This window comes from Salmo salar, chromosome ssa25 (assembly GCF_905237065.1).
Source record: "Salmo salar chromosome ssa25, Ssal_v3.1, whole genome shotgun sequence".
Taxonomy (NCBI): domain Eukaryota; kingdom Metazoa; phylum Chordata; class Actinopteri; order Salmoniformes; family Salmonidae; genus Salmo; species Salmo salar.
Genome location: NC_059466.1, coordinates 31,175,448 through 31,195,260, shown reverse-complemented (window position 1 = coordinate 31,195,260; position 19,813 = coordinate 31,175,448).

The window sequence follows — 19,813 nt, the reverse complement described above, 5'->3', positions numbered from 1 at the left end:
ATTCTAAAAACTTCCACTCAAGCAGGGACAAATGCCTTGTCTCAAAATACTGCATTCCAGTTCTTTACTCTTCTCTTTACTCTTCATGGATTTAAAAGCATTGGATTGGTGTAAGAATGAGCCAGAGGGAGTTTCCACCATAATTCTTAGTCCATTTCTTTTTAATCCATGAGGGGGAGTGAACAAGTGCACAAGAAGAGGAGAGATTGGACCAGTGCACTCTGAGTCTTGCAACTGTCACTCAATTCACTCCAGCCATTTTGTTCTTCCCCAATGGACTCTCCGCACATGATGTTAACTAAGGATCCGCCCCTCCTTATCAATTTTCGCCAAAAATGACATACCCAAATCTGCTGTAGCTCAGGGCCTGAAGCAAGGATATGCATATTCTTGGTACCATTTGAAAGGAAACATTTTGAAGTTTGTGGAAATGTGAAAGGAATGTAGGAGAATATAACACAATAGATCTGGTAAAATATAATACAAAGAAAAAAAAAACGTTCTTTTGTATTTTTTGTACCATCATCTTTGAAATGCAAGAGAAAGACCATAATGTATTATTCCAGCCCAGGTGCAATTTAGATTTTGGCCACTAGATGGCAGCAGTGTATGTGCAACGTTTTTAGACTGATCCAATGAAACATAAAAAAAATTGTATCAAGACTGCCCAAATGTGCCTAATTTGTTTATTAATAACTTTTCATGTTCAAAATTGGGCACTCTCGAAAACAATAGCATGGTATTCTTTCACCGTAATAGCACCTGTAAATTGGATAGTGCAATTAGATCAACAAGAATTGAAGCTATCTGCCAATATCAGATATGTCTATGTCCTGGGAATTTTCTTGTTACTTACAACCTCATGCCAATCGCATTAGCCAACGTTAGCTCAACCATCCCGTGGAAGAGACACCGATCCCGAAGAAGTGATGTTAAGATAAAGGATCGTCCAGGGGCCTGTACAGGACATTGAACCGGTACAAGACGTTCAGATATAAATATATTCTGTAGGAAAGATGATTTTGTGTCATTAGAATAGGATATAGAATCCTGTGTCAACTCTTTACATTACATTTCTATCAGCAACAATCTGATTGAACGTGTCACCTTAGTGAATAGGACCCTGCTCAGCATTCAGATGACACTTGATTAGACAGGATGGATTTAACATTATTAGGGGGTACATTGATAAACTAGTCACCAATATACAACAAGTGCATGGCTTCCTATGGCACTACTCTTTTCTGCTTCCATGTCTACCATACAGTATGGCGTTGGGTGAGATTTCATCCAGATATACCAACTGTGTTAATAATGGTATGAGCTTTCCTTTGTGTGAGAGAAACAGAAACTAATCTTCTCATGTTTAGGGACTTTGTATTGGAGACTTGACATTCAGGATATAAAGGAAAACATGCTTATCCTGTTTGTCTGACAGCTTGACGATACCTTTATCACTTCAAAACACCTTCAATCCCCATTGCATTTAGTCATTTATCAATATTTTAAAAATTAAATGATTTTATATGGAAACATATGTACACTTTATTTATCATAGGCACAGACATAGCCTCAAGGTGTCAGGTGTATCAGACTGCAGCAGGGTCAGGAGAGGAACACACACACACAGAGGAGTGAAAATAATTATCAACGAACCGGCAGATATCATAGACAGAAATAAAACCTGAATATTTTCTTGAACTAGGCCTACAGTGTTCAGTATTATGCATGGGTTACATATGTCATATGCAGATGCTTGTAAAAAGGCACTGTTTGAAGTGAAACTTAACTGAATGTATCGACATTAGACAAAGACGATGTCTGGAAAATGTTGACAGGCCAGTAATGTAATCAATTTACACAAGGACATATTTCAGAATAAACTACAGACATGGGTAGGTATCCTTGGTGAATTTCACCCTGTTTCAATTCAATGACACAATTTGAACAGCAGTCTACAAAAATTGGGAAATGAATTCAATAATGTGGCTAAGGCAGAAGGAATCCTCACAAATTAATTCCCACATCTTATAAAACAAGGATGGCAATTCCTTCATGTTAAAATCAAATCAAATCAAATGTATTTGTCACATACACATGGTTAGCAGGTGTTAATGCAAGTGTAGCGAAATGCTTGTGCTTCTAGTTCCGACCATGCAGTAATATCTAACAAGTAATCTACCAATTCCACAACAACTACCTTGTACACACAAGTGTAAAGGAATGAATACGAATATGTACATAAAAATATATAAATGAGTGATGGCCGAACGGCGTAGGCAAGATGTAATAGATGGTATAGAGTACAGTATATACATATGAGATGAGTATTGTAGGGTATGAAAACATATAAAGCGGCATTGTTTAAGGTGGCTAGTGATACATTACATCAGGATGGCATAGAGTAAAGTATATACATATGAGATGATTAATGTAGGTTATGAAAACATTATATAAAGTGGTATTGTTTAAAGTGACTAGTGATACATCTAATACATCAAGATGGCAAGATGCAGTAGATGGTATAGCGTACAGTATATACATATGAGATGAATCATGTAGGTTATGTAAACATTATCTAATATAAATAATATAAAGTGGCGAGTGATAAATTGATTACATCAATTTTCCCATTATTAAAGTGGCTTGAGTTGAGTCAGTATGTTGGCAGCAGCCACTCAATGTTAGTGATGGCTGTTTAACAGTCTGATGGCCTTGAGATAGAAGCTGTTTTTCAGTCTCTCGGTTCCAGCTTTGATGCACCTGTACTGACCTCACCTTCTGGATGATAGCGGGGTGAACAGGCAGTGACTCGGGTGGTTGCTGTCCTTGATGATCATTTTGCGCTTCCTGTGACATCAGGTGGTGTAGATGTCCTGGAGGGCAGGTAGTTTGCACCCGGTGATGCGTTGTGCAGACCTCACTACCCTCTAGAGAGCCTTACGGTTGTGGGCGGAGCAGCTGCCGTACCAGGCGGTGATACAACCCGACAGGATGCTCTCGATTGTGCATCTGTAAAAGTTTGAGTGTTTTTGGTGACAAGCCGAATTTCTTCAGCCTCCTGAGGTTGAAGAGGCGCTGCAGCGCCTTCTTCACCACGTTGTCTGTGTGGGTGGACCATTTCAGTTTGTCCGTGATGTGTACGCCAAGGAACTTAAAACTCTACTACAGTAGATGATCATTAATAAATGTTTATCCCATATCTGTTGTATGTCAACAATGGCATATTGTTGCCAGGATGTCCTCTGCATTATCATCATCGCAACAAGTCATCTGGATGTTTGTTTTGACCAGGTAGTTAAGTCATGCATTCTTGAAAGCTCTCATGTAGTTAAAGTAGTGTCACGTCCTGACCAGTGAAAAGGGTCATTTTGCCATAGTAGAATGGTCAGGACGTGGCAGGGGGGTTGTTTTGTGTGTTTTGGGGTTGGTTTGTTTCTAGGGGAATTTGTACTAGTTTTCTGTTTCTATGTTTCATTTTCCATGTGTGGCCGAGTATGGTTTCCAATCAGAGGCAGGTGTCTTTCGTTGTCTCTGATTGGAAGCCATACTTAGGCAGCCTGTTTTCCTTTGGGTTTTGTGGGTGATTGTTTTTCATATAGTCTGTGTACCTTACGGAACTGTTTGTCGTTTGGTATTTTTTGTTTAAGTCTTCTCTTAACCTGTTGGGGCTAGGGGGCAGTATTTGCACGGCCGGATAAAAAACATACCCAATTTAAACTGGTTACTACTCTTGCCCAGAAACGAGAATATGCATATAATTAGTAGATTTGGATAGAAAACACTCTAAAGTTTCTAAAACTGTTTGAATGGTGTCTGTGAGTATAACAGAACTCATATGGCAGGCCAAAACCTGAGAAGATTCCATACAGGAAGTGCCCTGTCTGACAATTTGTTTTCCTTCTGTGGCATCTCTATCAAAAATACAGCATCTCTGCTGTAACGCGACATTTTCTAAGGCTTCCATTGGCTCTCAGAAGGCGCCAGAAAGTGGAATGACATCTCTGCAGTCTCTGGGCGAAAAATAGCAGGAGTTTCTGTGAGTGGTCAGGCAGGGAACAATGACACTGGAGTGCGCGTCCACGAGAGGACTCCATGTTTTTCTTTCTCTCTTTGAATGAATACAACGTCGCCCGGTTGGAATATTATCGCTATTTTACGAGAAAAATCGTATAAAAATTGATTTTAAACAGTGTTTGACATGCTTCGAAGTACGGTAATGGAATATTTTGAATTTTTTTGTCACGAAATGCGCTCGCGCGTCACCCTTCGGATACTGACCTGAACACACAAACAAAACGGAGGTATTTAGATATAACTATGTATTATTTTGAACCAAAACAACATTTGATGTTGAAGTAGAAGTCCTGGGAGTGCATTCTGACGAAGAACAGCAAAGGTAATCCAATTTTTCTTATAGTAAATCTGAGTTTGGTGAGGGCCAGACTGGTGGGTGTAAAATTAGCTAGCTGTGATGGCCGGGCTATCTACTCAGAATATTGCAAAATGTGCTTTCACTGAAAAGCTATTTTAAAATCTGACACCGCGATTGCATAAAGGAGTTCTGTATCTATAATTCTTAAAATAATTGTTATGTATTTTGTGAACATTAATCGTGAGTAATTTAGTAAATTCACCGGAAGTTTGCGGTGGGTATGCTAGTTCTGAACATCACATGCTAATGTAAAAAGCTGGTTTTTGATATAAATATGAACTTGATTGAACAAAACATGCATGTATTGTATAACATAATGTCCTAGGAGTGTCATCTGATGAGGATCTTCAAAGGTTAGTGCTGCATTTAGCTGTGGTTTTGGTTTTTGTGACATATATGCTTGCTTTGAAAATGGCTGTGTGATTTATTTTTGGCAGGGTACTCTACTGACATAATCTAATGTTTTGCTTTCGCTGTAAAGCCTTTTTGAAATCGGACAGTGTGGTTAGATTAACGAGAGTCTTGTCTTTAAAATGGTGTAAAATAGTCATATGTTTGAGAAATTGAAGTTATAGCATTTATGAGGTATTTGTATTTCGCGCCACGCGATTCCACTGGCTGTTGACTAAAATATATTAATATATTGTAGTTAGCTTGAATTGTGTGATTGCACAAAAAACATTTACAGCAAGAAATAGAACCCTTGTAATGAAACGGAAATTTAACCATTTTAAAAACCGCAAACATTCGCTCACACCAAAAAACTAAAAGAATTGATAACAAGCAGTCAAAACTTGTACAAAGTGACATCAGGGAGGTTAAAATAAATGAAGATGAGCACTATACACGCTGTGCCTTGGTCTCCTTTCAATGACCCCTGTGACAGAACCACCCACCAAAAGAAAACCAAGCAGCGTGGGAGGAGGAGCAGGACCGAGCACTATGGCTTGGAGTCATGGACCTGGGAGGAAATCCTGGATTGGGCAGGACCTTGGACAAGGCCGGGAGAATATCGCCGCCCGCCGGAGGAGATAGGGGCAGCGAAGGCGGAACGGCGATACTGGGAGGAACGGCTGAGGCGGCAAGAGGAGGCTGAGAGGCAGCCCCCCCAAAGACTTTTGGGGGGACATACGGGTAGTTTGGCTAGGTCAGGGGGGAGCCCTGACCTAACTTCCTAGGCATATAGGAGAGAGCCGTGGAGCAAACCGGAGCCAAGGAAGGAGTCAAGCGCTGAGTTCGACGCGAGATTCCGGGAAATGGTGCTGGCGGAAAGGGCACTGCGGAGCGGGCGTGCAGAGGGGCGAGAAATGCGCACTCTCGCCCATCCGCACGCACAGTCCGGTGCGGTCGGTACGGGCTCCGCAGCGTTGCCAGGCGAGAGTTGGCCGGCAGCCAGGAAGAAGTGCGCCGGCTCAACGCATCTGGCCGCCAGTGAGTCTCCTCGGCCCAGTTTATCCTGCGCCTGCTCTACGCACGGCAGCCCTCATTCCCCAGCACAGCCCAGTTCGCCCTGTGCCAGCGCTCCGCCCGTGCCGTGCTACAGTGACCATCCAGCCAGGACGGGGTGTGCCAGCCCTGAGCTCCAGACCTCCGGTGCGCCTCCACGGCCCAGTGTGCCTTGTGCCTGCTCTGCGCACCCAGTCTCCTGTGCGTCTCCCCAGTCTGGTGAGACCGGTTCCAGCTCCCCGTAGGAAGCCTCCAGTAATGATAAACGGTCAGAAGCCTCCAGCGATAATCCATGGCATGAAGCCTCCAGTGATGATCCATGGCCCGGAACCTGTAGGGTTAATCCATGGCACGAAGCCTCCAGTGATGATCCATGGCCTGGAGCCTGTAGGGATGATCCATGGCACGAAGCCTCCAGTGATGATCCATGGCACGAAGCCTCCAGTGATGATCCATGGCACGAAGCCTCCAGTGATGATCCATGGCACGAAGCCTCCAGTGATAACCCATGGCCCGGAGCCTCCAGTGATGATCCATGGCGCGGAACCAGTAGTGATGATCCATGGCACGGAGCCTGCAGCGAAGATCCCCAGTCCGGAACCTACAGAGACGCCTCTCAGCCCGGAGCCTCCAGCGATGCCCCTCAGCCCGGGGCCTCCAGCGACGCCTCTCAGCCCGGGGCCTCCAGCGACGCCTCTCAGCCCGGGGCCTCCAGCGACGCCTCTCAGCCCGGAGCCTCCAGCGACGCCTCTCAGCCCGGGGCCTCCAGCGACGCCCCTCAGCCCGGGGCCTCCAGCGACGCCCCTCAGCCCGGGGCCTCCAGCGACGCCCCTCAGCCCGGGGCCTCCAGCGACGCCCCTCAGCCTCCAGCGACGCCCCTCAGCCTCCAGCGACGCCCCTTCAGCGACGGTCTGCGCCCCAGAGTCTTCAGCGACGGTCTGCAGCCCAGAGCCTCCGGCGGTGGTCGGCAGCGCAGAACGGGGACTACGCCCGGAGCCGGAGCCACCTCCGTAGCTGGAGGATTGCCGGAAGGGGTGGGTGTCGCACAGGAACCGTCGTAGACAGTGGCCACCCTCCCTTCCCTCCCTTTAAGTTTGGGGTTGTTTTTGTGGGTTTTTTGTTTGGGGTGCAGTCGGGGTCTGCACCTTCGGGGGGGGGGGTTCTGTCACATCCTGACCAGTGAAAAGGGTCATTTTGCCATAGTAGTATGGTCAGGGCGTGGCAGGGGGGTTGTTTTGTGTGTTTTGGGGTTGGTTTGTTTCTAGGGGAATTTGTTCTAGTTTTCTGTTTCTGTGTTTCATTTTCCATGTGTGGCCAGTATGGTTTCCAATCAGAGGCAGGTGTCTTTCGTTGTCTCTGATTGGAAGCCATACTTAGGCAGCCTGTTTTCCTTTGGGTTTTGTGGGTGGTTGTTTTCCGTATAGTCTGTGTACCTTACGGAACTATTTGTCGTTTGGTTATTTTGTTTAAGTGTTCTCTTAAAATAAATGAAGATGAGCACTATACACGCTGCGCCTTGGTCTAATCCTTTCGACGCCTGTGACAAGTAGTTTAGGTTATAGAATGCGGTGTGGCAAATGTGTCTAAAACAACAACCATTATTAAAACTTATGACACCTCACATGTCTATGTACAGAGTACAGACCATAAAATATAGATAACTCCAGAAAGGCAAAAATGCAAAAACTCTAAATGGTATATATTTTTTGTAATTGTATAATTGGGCAAAGCATTAGCTTGGTCCAAAGAATCCGACACTAACTCAATCTAATTTTATTCTTCACATGCTTCGTAAACAACACGTGTGGAAAATAGAGAAATAATAAAAAAGTAAAACATGTAATAACAAAAGTAATACAATACACAAATAAGTAACAATAACTTGGCTATATATACACACAAGGGCTACCAGTACCGAGTCGATGTGCAGGGGTACGAGGTAATTGAGGTAGATAAAGAACATTTGGGTAGTACTCAAACCCCTTCACGTTTTCCACATTTTGTTACGTTACAGCCTTATTCTAAAATGGATTTGAAAAATGAAAAATCCTCCTTAATCTACACACAATACACCCTAATGACAAAGTGAAAACAGGTGTATCAACATTTTTGCAAATGTATAAAAAATGAAAACAGAAATACCATATTTACATAAGTATTCAGACCCTTTGCTATGAGACTCGAAATTGAGCTCAGCTGCATCCTGTTTCCATTAATCAACTTTGAGATGTTTATACAACTTGATTGGAGTCCACCTGTGGTAAATTCAATTGATTGGACATGATTTGCAAAGGCACATACCTGTCTATATAAGGTCCCAGGGTTGACAGTGCAAAAACAAAGTCATGACGTCGAAGGAATTGTCCGTAGAGCTCCGAGACAGGATTGTGTCGAGGCACAGATCTGGGGAAGGGTACCAAAACATTTCTGCAGCTTTGAAGGTCCCCAAGAACACAGTGGCCTCCATCATTCTTAAATGGAAGAAGTTTGGAATCACCAAGACTCTTTCTAGAGCTGGCCGCCTGGCCAAACTGAGCAATCGGGGGAGAAGGGCCTTGGTCAGACCAAGAACCCGATGGTCACTCTTGACAGAGCTCCAGAGTTCCTCTGTGGAGATGGGAGAACCTTCCAGGAGGACAACTGTCTCTGCAGCACTCAGGCCTTTATGGTAGAGTGGTCAGACGGAAGACACATGACAGCCCACTTGGAGTTTGCCAAAAGGCACCTAAAGGACTCTCAGACCAAGAAACAAGATTCTCTGGTCTAATGAAACCAAGATTGAACACTTTGGCCTGAATGCCAAGCGTCACGTCTGGAGGACATCAGGCACCGCTCATCACCTGGCCAATACCGCCCCTACGGTGAAGCATGGTGGTGGCAGCATCATGCTGTGGGGATGTTTTTCAGTGGCAGGGACTGTGAGACTAGTCAAGATGGTCCTGGTTGGGAGACCAAATGCCGCTGGAAGTGGTGTTGGAGGGCCAGTAGGAGGCACCCTTTCCTTTGGTCTAAAAAAATATATCCCAATGCCCCAGGGCAGTGATTGGGGACATTGCCCTGTGTAGGGTGCTGTCTTTCGGATGGGACGTTAAACGGGTGTCCTGACTCTCTGTGGTCACTAAAGATCCCATGGCACTTATCGTAACAGTAGGGGTATTAACCCCGGTGTCCAGGCTAAATTTCCAATCTAGCCATCATACCATCATGGTCACCTAATCATCCCCAGCTTACAATTGGCTCACTCATCCCCCTCTCCTCTCCCCTGTAACTATTCCCCAGGTCGTGGCTGTGTTCTCAGTCAACTTACCTGGTAAAATAAGGGTTAAATAAAAATTTAAAATAAATAAAAGATTGAGCAACAACCCTAAGCACACAGCCAAGACAACACATGTCCCTGAATGTCCTTGAGTGGCCCAGCCAGAGCCCGGACTTGAACATCTCTGGAGAGACCTGAAAATGGCAGTGCAGCGACGCTCCCATCCAACCTGACAAGCTTGAGAGGATCTGCAGAAAGGAATGGGAGAAACCTCCCAAATACAGGTGTGCCAAGCTTGTAGCGTCAGACCCAAGAAAACTCGAGGCTGTAATCGCTACCAAAGGTGCTTCAACAAGTAAAGGGTCTGAATACTTATGTAAATGTGATATATCAGCATTTGATTTTTTAATACATTTGCTAACATTTCTAAAAACCAATTTTTGCTTTGCCATTATGGGGTATTGTGTGTAGATTGATGAGGGGGAAAACTATTTAATCCATTTTGAATAAGGCTGTAATATAACAAAACGTGGAAAAAGTAAAGAGGTCTGAATACTTTCCGAATGCACTGTATGTACAGTACCAGTCAATTTCAGTGTTTTTCTATATTTTTACTATTTTCTACATTATTAGAATAATAGTGAAAACATCAAAACTATGAAATAACACATATGGAATAATGTAGTAATCAAAAAAGTGTTAAAGAAATCAAAATATATTTTAAATTTGAGATTCTTCAAAGTAGCCACCCTTATGCTTTGATGACAGCTTTGCACACTCTTGGCATTCTCTCAACCAGCTTCATGAGGTAGTCACCTGGAATGCATTACAATTAATATGTGTGCCTTGTTAATTTGTGGAATTTCTTTCCTTCTTGTGTTTGAGCCAATCAGTTCTGTTGTGACAAGGTAGGGGTGGTATACAGAAGATAGCCCTATTTGGTAAAAGACCAAGTCCTTACTATGGCAAGAACCGTTCAAATAAGCAAAGAGAAATGTCAGTTCATCATTACTTTAAGACATGAAGGTCAGTCAATATGGAAAATGTCAAGAACTTTGAACGTTTCTTCAAGTGCAGTCGAAAAACCATTAAGCGCTATGATGAAACTGGTTCTCATGAGGACCGCCACAGGAAAGAAAGACCCAGAGATACCTCTGCTGCAGAGAATAAGTTCATTGGAGTAACCATCCTCAGAAATTGCAGCTCAAATAAATGCTTCACAGCGTTCAAGTAACAGATACATCTCAACATCAACTGTTCAGAAGAGACTGCATGAATCAGGCCTTCATGGTCGAATTGCTGCAAAGAAACCACTACTAAAGGACACCAATAATAAGAAGAGACTTGCTTGGGCCAAGAAACACGAGCTATGGACATTAGACCGGTGGAAATCTGTCCTTTGGTCTGATGAGTCCAAATTTGCAATTTTTGGTTTCAACCGCAGTGTCTTTGTGAGACACAGAGTAGGTGAACAGATGATCTCTGAATGTGTGGTTCCCATCGTGAAGCATGGAGGAGGTGTGATGGTGTGGGGGTGCTTTGCTGGTGACACTGTCAGTGATTTATTTAGAATAAGGCACACTTAACCAGCATGGCTACCACAGCATTCTGCAGCGAAATGCCATTCCCATCTGATTTGCGCTTAGTGGAACTATCATTTGTTTTTCAACAGGACAATGACCCAATGGACAATGACCACCAGGCTGTGTAAGGGCTATTTGACCAAGAAGGAGAGTGATGGAGTGCTCCATCAGATGAACTGGCCTCCACAATCATTCGACCTCAACCCAATTGAGATGGTTTGGGATGAGTTGGACCACAGAGTGAAGGAAAAGCAGCAAACAAGTGCTCAGCATATTTTTTTTAATTTTTTTTATTCAACCTTTATTTAACTAGGCAAGTCAATTAAGAACAAATTCTTATTTACAATGAGGGCCTACACAGGCCAAACCCGGACGATGCTGGGCCAATTGTGCACCGCCCTATGGGACTCCAAATCACGGCCGGGTGTGATACAGTCTGTAATCAAACCAGGGTGTCTGCAGTGATGCCTCAAGCACTGAGATGCAGTGCCTTAGACGGCTGCGCCACTCGGGAGCCCCCAGAGTGGGAACTCCTTATGTGGGAACTCTTTCAAGACTGTTGGAAAAGCATTCCACATGAAGCTGGTTGAGAGAATGCCATCAGTGAGCAAAGCTGTCATCAATGTAAAGGGTGGCTATATCGAAGAATCTCAAATATAAAATATATTTAGATTTTTTTTACACTTTTTTGGTTACTACATGATTCCATCTGCGTTATTTCATAGTTTTGATGTAGAATAATAGTGAAGACAATGTAGAAAATAGGCAAAATAAAGAAAAACACTTGAATGAGTTGGTGTGTCCAAACTTTTGACTGGTACTGTACATATAACTAGGAATAAAGAGAAAGATAGTAAATAGTAGCAGTAGCGTATGTGATGAGTCAAAAAACTGAGTGCAAAAAAGTCAATGCCGATAGTTAAATAGTTAACCAAATAGCTACCCGGACGAACTATTTAGCAGTATTATGGCTTGGGGCTATGAGCTGTTCAGGGTCCTGTTGGTTCCAGACTTGATGCATTGGTATTACTTTCCATGCAGTAGCAGAGAGAACAGTCTATGACTTGGGTGGCTGGAGTCTTTGACAATTTTTAGGGCCTTCCTCTGACACCGCCTGGTATAGAGGTCCTGGCTTTGCGGAAGGATGCCAAGCTATTGCCATACCAAGCGATGATGCAGCCAGTCAAGATGCTCTCAATGGTGCAGTTGTAGAACCTTTTGAGGATCTGAGAGCCATGCCAAATATTTTCAGCCTCCTGAGGGGGAAGAGGCATTGTCGTGCCCTCTTCACAACTGTGTTGGTGTTTTTGGACCACGATAGAGCCTTAGTGATGTGGAAACAGAAGAACTTGAAACTCGCAACCTGCTCCACTACAGCCCCGTCGATGTGAATGGATGCGTGCTCGGCCCTCTGTTTCCTGTAGTTCACGATCAGCTCCTTTGTCTTGCTGATGTTGAGGGAAAGGTTGTTGTCCTTGCACCACACTGCCAGGTCTCTGACCTCCCTATAGGCGCTCTCACTGTCATCGGTGATCAGCCCTACCACTGTCGTGTCGTTGGCAAACTTAATGATGGTGTTGGACTCGTGCACGGTCACACAGTCGTGGGTGAACAGAGAGTAAGGGAGGGGACTAAGCATGCACCCCTGAGGGGCACCCTGTGTTGAGGATGAGCGTGGCAGATGTGTTGTTGCCTACCCTCACCACCTGGAGGCGTCCCATCAGGAAGTCCAGGATCCAGTTGCAGAGGGAGCTGTTCAGTCCCAGGGTCCTTAGCTTAGTGATGAACTTCGAGGGCACTACGATGTTGAACGCTGAGCTGTAGTCAATGAACAGCATTCTCACGTACAGTTGAAGTCGGAAGTTTACATACACTTAGGTTGGAGTAATTAAAACTAGTTTTTCAACCACTCCACAAATTTCTTGTTAACAAACTATAGTTTGCATGACACAAGTAATTCTTCCAACAATTGTTTACAGACAGATTATTTCACTTATAATTCACTGTATCACAATTCCAGTGGGTCAGAAGTTTACATACACTAAGTTGACTGTGCCTTTAAACAGCTTGGAAAATTCCAGAAAAGTATGTCATGGCTTTAGAAGCTTCTGATAGGCTAATTGACATTATTTGAGTCAATTGGAGGTGTACCTGTGGATGTATTTCAAGGCCTACCTTCAAACTCAGTGCCTCTTTGCTTGACATCATGGGAAAATCAAAAGAAATCAGCCAAGACCCCAGAAAAAAAATTGTAGACCTCCACATGTCTGGTTCATCCTTGGGAGCAATTTCTAAACGCCTGAAGGTACCACGTTCATCTGTACAAACAATAGTACGCAAGTATAAACACCATGGGACCACGCTGCCGGCATAACGCCTGTCACATCTGCTCCTGCTACGCCCTCTGGTGTTCATCCGGTGTCTTCTTGACCTGCAGTCTCAGTCTCAGTCTCAGTCTCAGTCTCAGTCTCAGTCTCAGTCTCAGTCTCAGTCTCAGTCTCAGTCTCAGTCTCAGTCTCAGTCTCAGTCTCACTCTCTCTCTCTCTCTCTCTCTCTCTCTCTCTCTCTCTCTCTCTCTCTCTCTCTCTCTCTCTCTCTCTCTCTCTCTCTCTCTCTCTCTCTCTCTCTCTCTCTCTCTCTCTCTCTCTCTCTCTCTCTCTCTCTCTCTCTCTCTCTCTCTCTCTCTCTCTCTCTCTCTCTCTCTCTCTCTCTCTCTCTCTCTCTCTCTCTCTCTCTCTCTCTCTCTCTCTCTCTCTCTCTCTCTCTCTCTCTCTCTCTCTCTCTCTCTCTCTCTCTCTCTCTCTCTCTCTCTCTCTCTCTCTCTCTCTCTCTCTCTCTCTCTCTCTCTCTCTCTCTCTCTCTCGTTGGAGACAGGTGTGCTGGAGTCAGAGCAGAACCCTACCAGCTGCAATTCATTCCATAATCAAGACCTCTACAAATACTCAGTCCTGCCACTTCCACTCTGCCAGATCGTAATCTCTGCTCAGTCAGTTTATGATTCTAGCCATTTATGATTATTCAAGATCCTGTTACTCTGCTGTGCCTGTTTCCCTGCCTGACACCGTTTATCCTCTCATTGCAGTTACTGCGCTGTCTCTGGCTCCTGTTCCACATCTCACCACCCAACTACCTTGCTCTGGATTTTACTCACCACCACTACCTTGGATTCCACTCAGGACTTGTTTACCCTGTTCTACTCAACTAACTCCAACCCCAGTCTATTCCAGAACCCCCACACCTGTCTTCTGTTCCTCCAGAATATCCCGGTCTAGCTCCTGTATTCAGTAAGCACCACACCCCATCTCTGCCGCCTCAGTGGCCGTACGACTGTGCTGTCGAGCTTCAGCCTGGAGCTCCTCTCCCTAGTAGCAGGTTCTATAACCTCTCTCGCCCCGAGCAAGAAGCCATGGAAGAATACACCCAGGACTCCCTGGCTGTCGGACATATCAGGCCTTCTTCCCCTCTGGTGGGAGCTGGGTTTTTCTTTCTCAAGAAGAAGGATGGGTCACTGAGGCCATGCATACACTTCCGTGGGTTGATTAGTATCACTGTCAGGAACAAGTATCCCTTGGCACTTATCAGTGCTGCTTTTGCCCCCTCCATGGTGCCACAGTGTTTACTAAACTCGACCTCCGGAATGCCTACCACCTTGTCTGCATCAGAGAAGGGGACGAGTGGAAAACGACGTTAAACACACCACTTCGACATTTAGAGTATTTGGTTATGCCTTTTGGTCTCACTAACGCCCCTGCTGTTTTTCAGAGCCTGGTTAATGATGTCCTGAGGGATGTCACTGGGCGTTTTGTCTATGTGGATGGCATTCTTTTTCGAAGGACCTTGAGGCTCACAAGCAACACGTCCACCAAGTTCTCCAAAGACTATTGGAGAATAAGCTATTTGTTAAGGCTGAGAAATGTGAGTTTCATGTTTCCTCTGTGTCCTTCTTGGGTTACATTATTGCTCAAGGACAGCTACGAATGGACCCTGCCAAGGTTAGAGCAGTCAGAGTGGCCTGTGCCTGCGTATCTGAAGCAGTTACAGTGTTTCCTGGGGTTTGCCAATTTTTTTTTTTAACAATTCATCCGTGACTACAGTCGTTTGGCAGCTCCTCTCACCACTCTCACCTCCACTCCATTGGTCCCCTGAGGCAGAGGCAGCGTTTTGGGAACTCAAGCACTGCTTCACTTCTGCTCCAATCCTTACCCAGCCAGACCCAGAACTCCAGTTTGTCCTCGAGGTGGACGCTTCCGACACCGGTGCAGTCCTGTCTCAACGTTCTCCCTCGGATTCACCCTCCATCCTTGTGCCTTCTTGTCCCGCAAGCTCTCGCCTGCAGAGAGAAATTTTGACATAGGTAACCGTGAACTCCTGGCTGTTAAGCTGGCTCTTGAGGAGTGGCGTCGCTGGTTACAGGATTCGGTCCTTCCATTCATTGTGTGGACAGATCACAAAAATGTAGCCTACATCCAGACCGCCAAACGTCTGAACTCTCGGCAGGCCAGGTGGGCATTGTTTTTTGGAAGATTCAAATTCACACTCCCTTATCGCCCCGGATCTAAGAATACCAAGCCTGACGCCCTCTCCCGTCTGTTCACCACAGACAACACAAGTTCCGAGCTAGAAACCATTATGCCATCCTCCTGCATCGTTGCTGCTGTTTCCTGGGAAATTGAGTCCCGTGTTCGTCAGGCTCAGCTGAACCAGCCTGATCCTAGAAACGGTCCTAGTAAGGCTCTGTTTGTGCCAGATTCAGTTCGTTCTGATGTTCTTCAATGGGGCCATTCTACTCACCTCACCTGTCACCCTGGTGTGAACCGGACTGCCGCCTTCCTGCGTCAGCGATTTTGTGGCCCACCATGTAGAAATACACTCGGGAATTCATCTCAGCCTGCTCGGTCTGTGCTCGGAACAAAACCTCCACCAAACCTACATCTGGTCTGCTTCGTCCTCTTCCCATGCCCAGTCGCCCTGGTCACACATAGCTTTGGACTTCATCCCTGGGCTTCCCCCATCGAATGGTAACTCAGTCATCCTCACTATTATCGACCGATTTTTCTAAAGCGGCTCACTTCATTCCCCCGTCCAAGCTTCCTTCCTCCTGGGAGACTGCGGACCTTCTGGAATCCCATGTCTTGTGGCTGCATGGCATCCCTAGTGACATTGTTTCTGACAGAGGACCCCAGTTTACATCCCAGGTATGGAGAGCCTTCTGCACAGCTCTGGGCATTAATGTCAGCCTTTCATTTGGATATCACCCCCAGACCAACGGCCAGACCGAGCGGGCCAACCAGGAGTTGGAAACTGCAATACACTGTGACTTCGGCTAACCCTTCCTCCTGGAGTGCCCAGCTACCCTGGGTGGAAAATGCCCACAACACCCTCATCAACGCCTCATCAGAAATGTCTCCCTTTGAGTGTGCTCTGGGTTACCAACCTGCCTTGTTCCCTGCCCAAGTGGTCGAAGTAGCGGTGCCCTCAGTCCAGGACCACATTCGCCGTTGTCGTCGCACCTGGAGGAGGGACCAGGCTGCCCTTCTTCATGCCTCCGTTGGTTGCTTCAGCCCCAGTCTACACTCCAGTTCAAAAGGTATGGCTTTCATCTAAGGACTTGCCCCTGAAAGTGGTTTCCACTTATCCTCTCATTGCAGTTACTGCTCTGTCTCTGGCTCCTGTCTCCTGTTCCACATCTCACCACCCAACTACCTTGCACTGGATTTTACTCACCACCACTACCTTGGATTTCCCTCGGGACCTGTTTACCCTGTTCTACTCAGCTAACTCCAACCTCAGTCTCCACATCTGTTTTTTCTGCAACTCATCCGAGCATCCCCGGATCTGCACTCCATATCTCTCTGTGTAACAATAAATATTATGGTTCATTCATCCCTGTTTCCTCATCTGAGTCTGCTCTTGGGTTCCCCTGTCTCACTCCGCATAACACCGCTCGGGAAGGAGACGCTTTCTGTCTCCTAGAGAGGAACATACTTTGGTGCAAAAAATGCATATCAATCCCAAAACAACAGCAAAGGACCTTGTGAAGATGCTGGAGTACACAGGTACAAATGTATCTATAGCCACAGTAAAACGAGTCCTATATCGACATAACCTGAAAGGCCGCTCAGCAAGGAAGAAGCCACTGCTCCAAAACCGCCATAAAAAAGCCAGACTACGGTTTGCAACTGCACATGGGGACAAAGATCGTACTTTTTGGAGAAATGTCCCCTGGTCTGATGAAACAAATAGAACTGTTTGGCCATAATGACCATTGTTATGTTTGGAGGAAAAAGGGGGAAGCTTGCAAGCCGAAGAACACCATGCACGGGAGTGGCAGCATCATGTTGTGGGGGTGCTTTGCTGCAGGAGGGACTGGTGCACTTCACAAAATAGATTGCATCATGAGGAGGGAAATGATGTAGATATATTGAAGCAGCATCTCAAGACATCAGTCAGGAAGTTAAAGCTTGGTCACAAATTGGTCTTCCAAATGGACAATGACCCCAAGCACACTTCCAAAGTTGTGGCAAAATGGCTTAAGGACAACGAAGTCAAGGTATTGGAGTGGCCATCACAAAGCCCTGAACTCAATCCTATAGACAATTTGTGGGCAGAACTGAAAAAGCGTGTGCGAGCAAGGAGGCCTACAAACCTGACTCAGTTACACCAGCTCTGTCAGGACGAATGGGCCAAAATTCACCCAATGTCAGTAAATGCTAGGAGTGGTGGTAAGAGTCAGGCGCAGAGAGCAGAGGTAAGGAAATAATGTGTTTATTCCGTAAAACACAAAAACGGTCGACGCCAACACAACCGGCGTGAAATGCGAAGTGCCCAGAACAACAGGTACACAGCACGCACATAAAATAACACTAGTCGATCGCCAGCACATCCAATAACAAAAACACACTATGACGCAAATAATCCATTACAAACCTGGGCGGGCTACACAGGCTTAAATAACCATAAATCAAGAGAACCAAATGAGGAACAGGTGCAAACAAGACATACCAAACGAAAAGGAAAAAGGGATCAGCGGCGGCTAGTAGGCCGGCGACGACGACTGCCGAGCGCTGCCCGAGCAGGGAGGGGAGCCACCTTCGGTGGGATTCGTGACACCGAACTTATTGTGGGAAGCTTGTGGAAGGCTAACTGAAACGTTTGACCCAAGTTAACCAATTTAAAGGCAATGCTACCAAATACTAATTCAGTGTATGTCAACTTCTGACCCACTGGGAATGTAATGAAAGAAATAAAAGCTGAAATAAATAATTCTCTCCACTATTATTCTGACATTTCACATTCTTAAAATAAAGTTGTGATCCTAACTGACCTAAGACATGGAATTTTTACTAGGATTAAATGTCGGAAATTGTGAAAAACTGAGTTTAAATGTATTTGGCTAAGGTGTATGTAAACTTCCGACTTCAACTGTAGGTGTTCCTTTTGTCCAAGTGGGAAAGGGCAGTGTGGAGTGCGATATAGACTGTGTCATCTGTGGATCTGTTGGTGCAGTATGTGAATCGGAGTGGGTCCTGGGATGATGGTGTTGATGTGAGCCATGACCAGCCTTTCAAAGCATTTCATGGCTACAGATGTGAGTGCTACGGGGCGATAGTAATTTAGAGTAGTTACCTTGGCGTCCTTGGGTACAGGGACTATGGTGGTCTGCTTGAAACATGTAGGTATTACAGACTGGGTCAGGGAGAGGTTGAAAATGTCAGTGACTTGCCAGTTGGTCAGCGCATGCTCAGAGTACACGTCCTGGTAATCGGTCTGGCCCTGCAACCTGTTTCAAGGTCTTACTCACATCAGCTACAGAGTGATCACACAGTCGTACGGAATAGCTGGTGTTTTCACACATGGTTCAGTGTTGCTTGCCTCGAAGAGAGCGTAGACGGCATTTAGCTCATCTGGTAGGCTCGCATTACTGGGCAGCTCACAGCTGGGTTTCCCTTTGTAATCCGTAATAGTTGATGGCATCTCCCTGCCTGTGATGCTATCAAGTGCACCCAGCTCCCAAAAACAAAACATCAGGCTATTGTCCCATTACACACACACATACGAATCATACACACAGACATAAACATGATTGGATAGGATTGAGATGTGTGGTTTCTGTTCTTGTCTTTTAATCCTCTGCCACAGAAACAATGTCTCAAACTCTGTGTGGATGCTGAATGTCCAACAACTATCTGAAGGAAGCCTGGAGTGTGGCTCAAACTGGGCATGTATCTACACAGTGCACAAAACATTAGGAACAGCTTCCTAATATTGAGTTGCAACCCCTTTTACCTTCAGAACAGCATCAATTCATCGGGGCATGGAATTTACAAGGTGTCGAAAGCGTTTCACAGGGATACTGGCCCATGGTGACTCCAATGCTTCCCACAGTTATGCACCAGGCTGCTAGTCATTTTTGATACACACTGGAAACTGTCGAGTGTGAACAACCCAGCAGCATTGCAGTTATTGACCCAGCTCAAAGGCACTTAGATTTTTCTGTCTTGCCCATTCACCCCTGAATGCCACACATATATAATCCATGTCTCGAGGGATCATAGCTTTCACCTGGATTCACCTGGTCAGTTTATGTTATGTAAACTCAGTGTTTGTGTGTGTTTTATCTCCCATTCTGTGCTTGGGGTCCACACAGCTTGTGAACTCTTAACTCACTGTAGCTGGACGTGGTATGCACAGACGAGAAGCTTCACCTGGGGAGAGAGGAGTCCATCAATCAAATGTTATTTATATAGCTCTTTTAACAACTTGTCAGTCTTTTACAATAACTTGGACTAGAGCCCCTCTCACCATGGCTATGAGTTACGCTGTGTGTGTGTGTGTGTGTATATATGTATGTGTACCTTGGTTGTAGGTGACTCTGCCAGGCGAATCAACAGTTTGTTGATGCCTGGCACTGGGCTGAATGAGTAGATAAAGTGACTATCCTGTGGGGTGTAATTGAAAGAGGAAAATATCAGTGACATGATTCAATCAACTAACTATGAAGTAGAACAAAAAATAAAATCAACCGTTCTCCAGACCTCCAGGCCAGGAGTACTCCTGATAGAGTGAGACTCACCAGGAAGATGGGCAGCTGGA